Source organism: Kogia breviceps, chromosome 3, assembly GCF_026419965.1.
Source record: "Kogia breviceps isolate mKogBre1 chromosome 3, mKogBre1 haplotype 1, whole genome shotgun sequence".
NCBI lineage: Eukaryota > Metazoa > Chordata > Mammalia > Artiodactyla > Physeteridae > Kogia > Kogia breviceps.
In genome coordinates, this window is record NC_081312.1 from 32,378,292 (window position 1) to 32,387,865 (window position 9,574).

Sequence of the window (9,574 nt, forward strand, 5' to 3'; positions counted from 1 at the left end):
ATTTCCTTGCTTGTCTCCTCTGACCTCAATCCCTTTCTTGTCCCCTCTGACCTCAATCCTGTGCTAACTAAGCTCTAATCAACCAGAGTCAGATGACTGAGATTGCTGTGGTTGATAACATCGTTAATGTACTAAAATTGCTATTATAGATATCACCATTAATGTACAAACTCGGGTTGTTTCTCCAGGGCAAGATGAGCTCACAGACACCTCAAGCCATGAACCAGCTGCCCAGAGAATTGTAAACCAAAGACATCCTGACTCCCGAAACCACGATTAAGAAATATCACAGAAATGTCACAAGACGATGATTAATTCCAGTTTCTTTGTTTATCCCCTTTAAAACATCCCTAACTCAAAGACCAAGATGGAGTGGGTCTCATACTTGTCTCTCACTCCTTGCTTAGTTTTCTGCAAAAAATTTCCTTTGCTGCAAACTCCTGCTGTCAGAGTTTGGCTTTCTGAGCCTCAAGCACACAAGCCCTCACTCGGTTACAGAATCAACTACAGATTCACTTTCCAACTCTGCATTTCCTAAAGCAAAATGTTCTGAAACCTGAAAGTTTTTTTCTAATTCTTTTGACAGCAAACCCTATAATGAACTGGTATGAGGCTATTTATAGTCTTTATTTAACTCATCATATGATTTACTGCAGAAATATCAATGTGTTTGATTATGGTACTGCCCCAAACCCCAATTGGGATGTTATATAATGTATGATATATGTACTATATCACCTTTCCAAACTTTGAAAAATTACAGAGTGTTTTGAATAAGAAATTGTGAACCTGTATCTATTTCTTCAGATATGATATTTTGGTCTTCTACATCCCAATTTATTTTTTCTAGGTAATCTAGATCACTGATTGAGAGAGGTGAATTAAAGTCTCCCAATATTTGTTTGCTTGTCTGTTTTTTCCATATCTCCTATAATTTTAGCTTTATGAATATTGTGCTTTGTTATTTGGTACACGGGCACTCATAACTGTTATAACCTCATTGTGAATTGCATCTTTGAATGTTATAAAGTGCCTCTCTTCATCTTCACCTGATGCGACATTGAGGTTAGGACTTGTGCTTTCTTTTCTTTGCATTTGCCTCATGCAGCGTTATACATACTTTTATTTTCAGCCTTTTGGAAAACACTTTGGCCTAGGGATGGGTCATTTGCTTGATAACAGCATAAGGTTGGTTTTGCCTAGGAACACAGTCTGAATTATTTTTTCTTTTAATAAGTGAGTTAAGCCTATTTAAACATTTATTTATAAGTCACATATGTTAGCCTTAGTTCTATCCTGTGAATATTATACTATACTTTCTATTTTTATAGTTTTAAAAAATCTTTTACTACGTACTCTGTGTCCTTGTTGCTGTAATTCTCAAATTTTGGACGTTTTCAGAAGTTACTTTTACAATGAAAACTTTAACTAATACCTCTGGTTTTCTATTATTTAACAAATGTCTATTAGTTCCTTACTATGAATGATTTAAAAACAAAGTAAGCACATTTCCTCTTCTTTCCTTCCTCTCTTCTGGTGAATTTTAATCAATAATATCTTTCTCGGGCTTCCCTGGTGGCGCGGTGGTTGAGAATCTGCCTGCCGATGCAGGGGACGCGGGTTCGTGCCCCGGTCCGGGAAGATCCCACATACCGCGGAGCGGCTGGGCCCGTGAGCCATGGCCACTGAGCCTGCGCGTCCGGAGCCTGTGCTCCTCAACGGGAGAGGCCACCACAGTGAGAGGCCTGTGTACCGCAAAAAAAATAAAAATAATAATATCTTTCTCAGAGTTTATCTTTGTATTTATTTATTTTTTATTTTTTTAACATCTTTATTGGAGTATAATTGCTTTACAATGGTGTGTTAGTTTCTGCTTTATAACAAAGTGAATCAGTTATACATATACATGTTCCCATATCTCTTCCCTCTTGCGTCTCCCTCCCTCCCACCCTCCCTATCCCACCCCTTCAGGTGGACACAAAGCACCGAGCTGATCTCCCTGTGCTATGCGGCCGCTTCCCACTAGCTGTCTATTTTACATTTGGTAGTGTATATATGTCCATGCCACTCTCTCACTTTGTCCCAGCTTACCCTTCCCCCTCCCCATATCCTCAATTCCATTCTCTAGTAGGTCTATGTCTTTATTCTCATCTTAACCCTAGGTTCTTCATGACATTTTTTTTCTTAGATTCCATATATATGTGTTAGCATACGGTATTTGTCTTTCTCTTTCTAACTTACTTCACTCTGTATGACAGACTCTAGGCCCATCCACCTCACTACAAATAACTCAATTTTGTTTCTTTTTATGGCTGAGTAATATTCCATTGTATATATGTGCCACATCTTCTTTATCCATTCATCCGATGATGGACACTTAGGTTGCTTCCATGTCCTGGCTATTGTAAATAGAGCTGCAATGAACATTTTGGTACATGACTCTTTTTGAATTATGGTTTTCTCAGGGTATATGCCCAGTAGTGGGATTGCTGGGTCATATGGTAGTTCTATTTGTAGTTTTCTAAGGAACCTCCATACTGTTCTCCATAGTGGCTGTATCAATTTACATTCCCACCAGCAGTGCAAGAGTGTTCCCTTTTCTCCACAAGTGCTATTTTATTACTTGGTTTGTCAGCTTTAAGGAATGGTTTTTTACTCCCAGTTATTAAAGGTGTAGCAATCAGTAAACTTATTCTACTTTTCACCTACTTTCTCACTTCCTCTGCAAATATTCGCTAATTACAGTGTTTATATATTCTCAGGACACATCATTTTTACATCCTTTTCAATCACCCTAATGTGTAGAATTATTTTAGCATTAGTCCACAGTAAATGTATTCAAAACTTGCTTTTTCCATAATTTCCTCAATTATCTCTTAGTTGGCTGACATTCATCCTCTGGTTATTTCCTTAAGAAACATTCATAAAATTGATATTCGCTGAATTCTTTCACGTTCAAGACTATCTGTAGTCTTTACAGTTGAAGGGTAATTTGGCTGGATATGAAGTCCTTGGGTAACACTTTTTCCTTGAAGATCTTTTAAGTATTGCACCACCATCTTCTGGCAGTGAATGTTGCTGTAGAGAACTCTGAGGCAAGCTTGATTTTTCTCCCCTATAAGTGACTTAATCATTTTTCTTGACTGATCATCTTTGAGGTCTAACTTTACTAGGATATTATGTCTAAGTTAACTCTTCTGGGTTAATTTGCCCTGATACAGGATATAAATTAAAGTCTTCTATATTTTCAAAAATCATGTTCCTATTTGATATGTTCCATTGTTTTGGTTTTCTTCTAGAGAAACTCCAATTATATATATAATATTAAATCTTCTTTTCCTGTATTCTATATCTATCATTTTCTCTCTACTCTTTTTTTAAATCTTCATTTCCGTTCTATTTTGTTTGCCGTTCTCATTTCTCTCCTCCATGTCCCTTATTATGGTTTTCTTAATTGCCTATTATTTTGTATTACTTCCATTTCATCTTTATCTCTCTGATACTTAGTTTTTCCTGAGCTCTGCCAGCCCATGCTTCATCTCCTCCAGTTATCGCACCATCTCTTTTCCTGTGTTCTTTTTCACTTCAACTTTTTATTTTGAAAAATTGCAAGCTGACAAACACATTGGAAGAATAATACAATAAGCATCCATATATCCTTCAAATAGATTCACCAGTTGTTATCATTTTTGTCATATCTGCTTTTGCTCTCTCCATACACACAATACATAAACACTGTTAAGAAACCATTTTAAAATGAATTGCATACGTCATGACACTTCATCCATAAAAACATCATCCTACATCCCCTAAAATAAGAACATTCTCCTATATAACCACAATACTAATTTAATAATTATTCCATAATATCATCTATTATATAGTCCATATTCAAATTTCTCTACTACTCCCAAAATGTTTTTAGATATTCTTTAAATCCAGTATTCAATCATATACTGCATTGGTTGCTATGCCTCTTTATCCTCTTTTAATGTAGAACAGACCCCCAACTTCTATTACAACAATTACTCATTTAAGAGTACATGCCTTACTGAATTGGGCGATTGGGATTGACATGTATACACTGATGTGTATAAAATTGATGACTAATAAGAACCTGCAGTATAAACAAACAAACAAACAAACAAAATTAATACTAAAAAAAAAAAGAGTACATGCCTTTCAACAAAAACAACAGAAGTTTGGAAGCTGAACTTATGTGTGGAAGCAGTGCAAAACTGTCACGTAAGAAGCACTGCCTTGGACTTCCCTGACGTTCCAGTAGTTAAGACTCCATGCTTCCATTGCAGGGGGCGCAGGTTCAATCCCTCGTCAGGGAACTAAGTTCCCACATGCCTCTCAGCAAGGTCAAAAAAAAAAAAAAAGCACTGCCTACTTCCCACCCCAGGCTCACCTCTTCCATCCTTTAAAAACAAAAGAGAGAGAGAGAGAGAGAGCGAATACATGCCAGTTATTTTGTAAAATGCCCCACATTCTAGATTTGTCTGATTAGTTCTTTATAGTTCATTTGTGTTTCTAACACTTGGATTTCCAATCAACTGCTAGCTAGGTGTAAAGACATTAGATTCTGATTAAACAGTTTGGGCTGTAATTATATTGTGCATTTGATATTTCATTCCATCAGGAAGCACATAATGTCTGGTTGTCTCACTATTAGTAATTCCAAGTTTGATCACTTGGTTAAGGTGGCTAGCTGCCAGATTTCACCAAAGTGGGTATCTTCCCTCTATAATTACTAATTAAACTATAAGGTGATACTTTATCACTGTATGAATATTCTGTTCCCCAATTACATTTTACCTAAAGGTTTTAGGATCTATTGATGACCCTTACCTGAATTAACTATTACATTAGAGGTTCCAAAATGATGAGTCTTTAAAAAATTAATTGTGTTCTGTACTGCTGTTTGGTAGTCCTCCTTCATTACTGCATTCACTTCTTAAAGTTCAATGGCATAGGGACTTCCCTGGGGGTCCAATGGATAAGACTCCATGCTCCCAATGCAGGGGGCCCGGATTCGATCCCTGGTCGGGGAACTAGATCCCGCATGCACGCCACAACTAAGAAGTCCACGTGCTGCTGCTGAGAGATTCCGCATGCCACAAAGATCTCTCGTACCCAAACTAAGACCCGGTGCAGCCCAAATAAATAAATAAATAAAAATAAAGTTTAAAAAAATTCAGTGGCATAATGTTTGGACAGTTTTCATCTGCTCTGTGGCAACATTTCCTGGTGAGTATTCTTTAGCTGTTGGAAACTCTTGCTAGTCTTTTCCTCTTTGACTTTAGTTTGATGCTGTATATTACTCGTTGAATGGTCCAGGTATTTGCCTGAGGCTCCTGCAGAAGGGGCCAGGGTAGCCTTCCAGGCTAGCTGGTTTTCCCCACCTCCATCAGACACAGACACAGGCCTGCTTCTTATGACTACTACCCATCCATGTGATTCTTTGTGCAGCCCCATATGTAGGATTAAAGACGGCCACAAATTCTTTGCTGATCCATTCAGGGGTGGCATCTATTCCTCCCATCCTTCGAATCTGGGACGTCTTAGTAATTTGCTTGACAAATAGAATGTGGTGAAAGTGACGTTGTGTAGCTTCCAAACTAGCTCATAATATGCCTTTCAGCTTTGGCCCAGGCCACTCGGAGGTATTGCCCTGGAGGAAGTCGGCTACCACAGAAGAAGTCTGACTATCCTGAGACCACTATGCTCTGAGGAAACCCAAGCTGGCTGCATAGTGAGGCCGCGTGGAGGGAGAGGCCTACAAACCGAGGCACCAGACACGTGAGTGAAGGAGACTTCAGATGACTCATCCTTAGGCACCATCTGACAGCAACCGGATGAGGAGCCCCCAGCAAAAGCCACCAGCTGAGCCTGTCACATCCCAGAACTGCGAAAGATAATAATAACTTGTTGTTCGAACTAAGTCACTAAGTTTGGGGACTTCCCCGGCAGTCCAGTGGTTCAGACTCCGTGCTTCCAAGGCAGAGGGCACAGGTTCGATCCCTGGTTGGGGAACTAAGATCCCACATGCCATTGCGGCCGAAAAAAAGAAAAAGTCACTAAGTTCATTACCCAGCAATGGATAACCGAAACACCCACATCCACTGGTGGTGTGAACCTAGACGTTTGGTTTCTGCTTTCAGCCTTGCTCACCCAGTTCCCATAACTGCTTGAGGCTGCATCCTCCACCTTTAGGAGGTGTAGATATTTCTGGAGCTGTCTCACCTCTGCGCCCTCTGAGCCCTCCTGCATGTCACATTTCAGCCCTCTTCCTTCACTTTCTTTTTTGGGATTTCTGCTTCATATCAGGCACTTTGGCAGCCTTTTCACATATTTTACAGTCTGCAAATTATATTTGTCCCTGAGTGTCACCAAAAAATATTGTCTGTGGGTTTTCTCCTCTGTTTTTCTTATTGTTTTTGAATGATTTCCAAGAAAAGAGAGGAGAATGCTGATTTCTACAGCCATTTTCACAGCATGTCACCACCATATTTTTTAAATGGCTACATTCTTTTAAATACACCATAACCAATCACCTATTAATAGACATTAAGGTTGTTTCCAGCATTTCACTGCTACAAGCAGTGCTGCAGTGAAAATCCTTCTACATCTAACCTTCTCACACTCAAACACATATTTCTGTAGGATAATTTTCTACAAGTAGAATTTGGGGGTCAAGGGCAATGGCTGACTGAAGGATTTTTATGCCACTTCAGAATGTGGCAAAACAGCTCATTTTGCTAGAGCTGAAGCTACAGTGCCCCTTAAGGAAATTCCCTCAGCCCTTATTGTTGGGCTGTTGTGTTGCCTGGTGTATCCAGTCTGTGAAAAAACCAGTCCAGTCCAATTTGGATAGAAATATGTAATTACCAGGACTTTTCCAGTTGAAGCTTCCTGGTCTCAAAAAGCAGGGTAAGTAAAGAGGTAGGTTGAAACAGAACAAGGATCACAACACAGCACCACAGTTAGGGGCAAAGAACCAGGCTGGGTATCAATACCCAGACTCTCAGACCTGCATGTGAATACCAATTCCACCAATCAACAGCTGTGCAAATTGGGCAGATCGCTTAACCTCTCTGAGCCTTATTTTCCTAATCTGTAAAATAAAGATAGTAATAGTACCTACCTCATGAGGCTATTGTGAAGACTAAATAAGAAATGTAATTGAAACCACTGTGTCTGTCCCATAGCATGTGCTCAATAGCTGTCAGCTATGGTTAATATTACACAAAAGATCCTCCTGCCTTCCAAGTCTTATGGCATTAGAGTAGGGGCAGAGGAGACATGGAGAAAAGGATGAAGTTTAGCAGCTTCCAGGAAGAGATTTTCCCATTATCTGTAAAAGCATATTGCTGAGAACAAACAGAATGGATAAGGGAAGAGAGGGGAGGGAAGCGAGGCCAGGGCAAGAAGATTTCCTGAAGGAAACATCCACAGTAGGAGGTAGAACTTTGGGTTTCTGAGAAGGGGCAAGAGGGGAGAGTTGGCGAAGATTAAATGGCTTAGTATCCAGGTTATAGGTGTGTTAATGGGCACTCTGCTCTTTCTATGGGCATGATCCGATCAACAGACACGTCACAAACCTTGATCTTTTAACAGATACTGATTGATTACGCCTCACCCCCTTGGGCATAAGGCAGATGTATAAAAACTTGTTGCACAGGATGTCTGAATGGGTGGTGTCCCTAGCGTTTTTCAGTGCACAGCTTGCACAACTGTACATGGCAGTCCTGCCTAGACTCCACCCTCAAGCATTTTTTGCTTTGCATTGTGAACCGTCATACGGACCACAAGGTTCCCGAGGGCGGGAACATGGGTTACATAATTTTTTATACTCCCACAAGTGCTTGGCACTCAGTTGATGATCAGTAATTCTCCCTGGGACTTCCCTGGTGGCACAGTGGTTAAGAATCTGCCTGCCAATGCAGAGGACACGGGTTCAATCCCTGGTCCAGGAAGATCTCACATGCTGCCAAGCTACTAAGCCCGTGCGCCCCAACTACTGAGTCTGCGCTCTAGAGCCCGCGAGCCACAACTACTGAGCCCGCATGCCACAACTACTGAAGCCCGCACGCCTAGAGCCCGAGAAGCCACCGCAATGAGAAGCCCGCGCACCGCAACGAAGAGTAGCCCCCGCTCACCACAACTAGAGAAAGCCTGCGCGCAGCAACGAAGACCCAACGCAGCCAAAAATTAATAAATAAATTTTTAAAAACATGATAATTCTCCCTTAGCAACTCTGTTGGGGGGCCTCTTCTGACCAGCCTTTTTGGGCCTGCCCCTGACCCTCCAGGCATACTCAGTCCAAGCTGCACCCCCATCGGCATCTAGTAAACCCCACTCGGCCCGCCCTCCCCTTGAGACCAGGTCAATTCAAGCAACAGGAAATCATTAATATCAGAACTCTCTCTCAGAGGGAAAGGAGCTTCAAGTTCTTGTCATTGAGGGCCACAGGATGTAGCCCTGTGACCTGCAGGACCCCAGAGAGCAGCCTTCTTGAGCACACACTGCAATGTGCGGATCCTATCCCAGCCCTTATCTATGCAGGATTCTAAAGGCCCTGGGGCCATTGTTGGAGAGCTCTTATTTTTGGGTGCTTCCTCATACCAAGCCACTCCCCACCCCCACAGAGTGGTTCGTACCCTGGTCCCCATCCTGTCCTCTGCAGACCCACACAAAAAGCCTAATCTCATGTTTCAGCACATATGAAACTATGAGACCCACTCAGGCCTCTTGGGTTCCAGCCCAGCCTAGATACAATTCTTCTGAAGGCTGCTCCCTGTCCTTCCTTTGAAGGTGCTTTTATCCCTAGGCTGGGGTGGGAGGAAGGAGGCCCGGGACGCCACACACACCAGGTGCCTGTCTCTGTCCACTGTCACCCACTCAGCCAGAGCCTGGCTCCCAGACAGGCGCAGAGCCAAAGTAGAGCAGTCAGCACATCGGAAAGAAAAGGCTGTGCATTCCCGCTTCCCTCTCGGGAAGTTTCCCAAGCAATGGGGCTCCTCGGGCTGCTGGACAAAGAGCCTGGGCAGAAATAAATCTCCCCAGCCAGGGCTCCTTCAGGGCTGCCCTTTGGGGAAAGTGCCCCCAGTCTTCCTGAGAGCCCCTCAGCCACTGCAGCAGGCTCTTCCCTGGAGTTAGGTGTCGGAGGGGTGGGGGGGGGGGAAGCATGTTCCTCCCCCGGGATCCGTGCCGTCAGGTTTGGGGATAGGACCAAGTTTTCCCAGCACAAGTGAGAAGGACACGGTCACCTCTCATTTTCCAGGACAAGGGTCATGGACGCATCTTCTCCTGGAAGCCAGCAACTCACCTGCCCCTACCCTGTCCCACACCCCCCTTTCCAGGAAGGAAAGGTAAAACTCAATTCTTGTCACTCCCTGGGGTTTGGGGGCAGATGCAGGTGACCGCCTGGGCGTGGGGAGACACCTTCCCCTGAATGAGAAACTGAGGCCTCAGGGGCTGAGCAGAGAACGAGAGGGGCTGGATCTGGATTGGTCCCAAGAAACAGAATGCTTGTGGGCGTGCTCAGAGCGGGGGATGGGGGGGCATA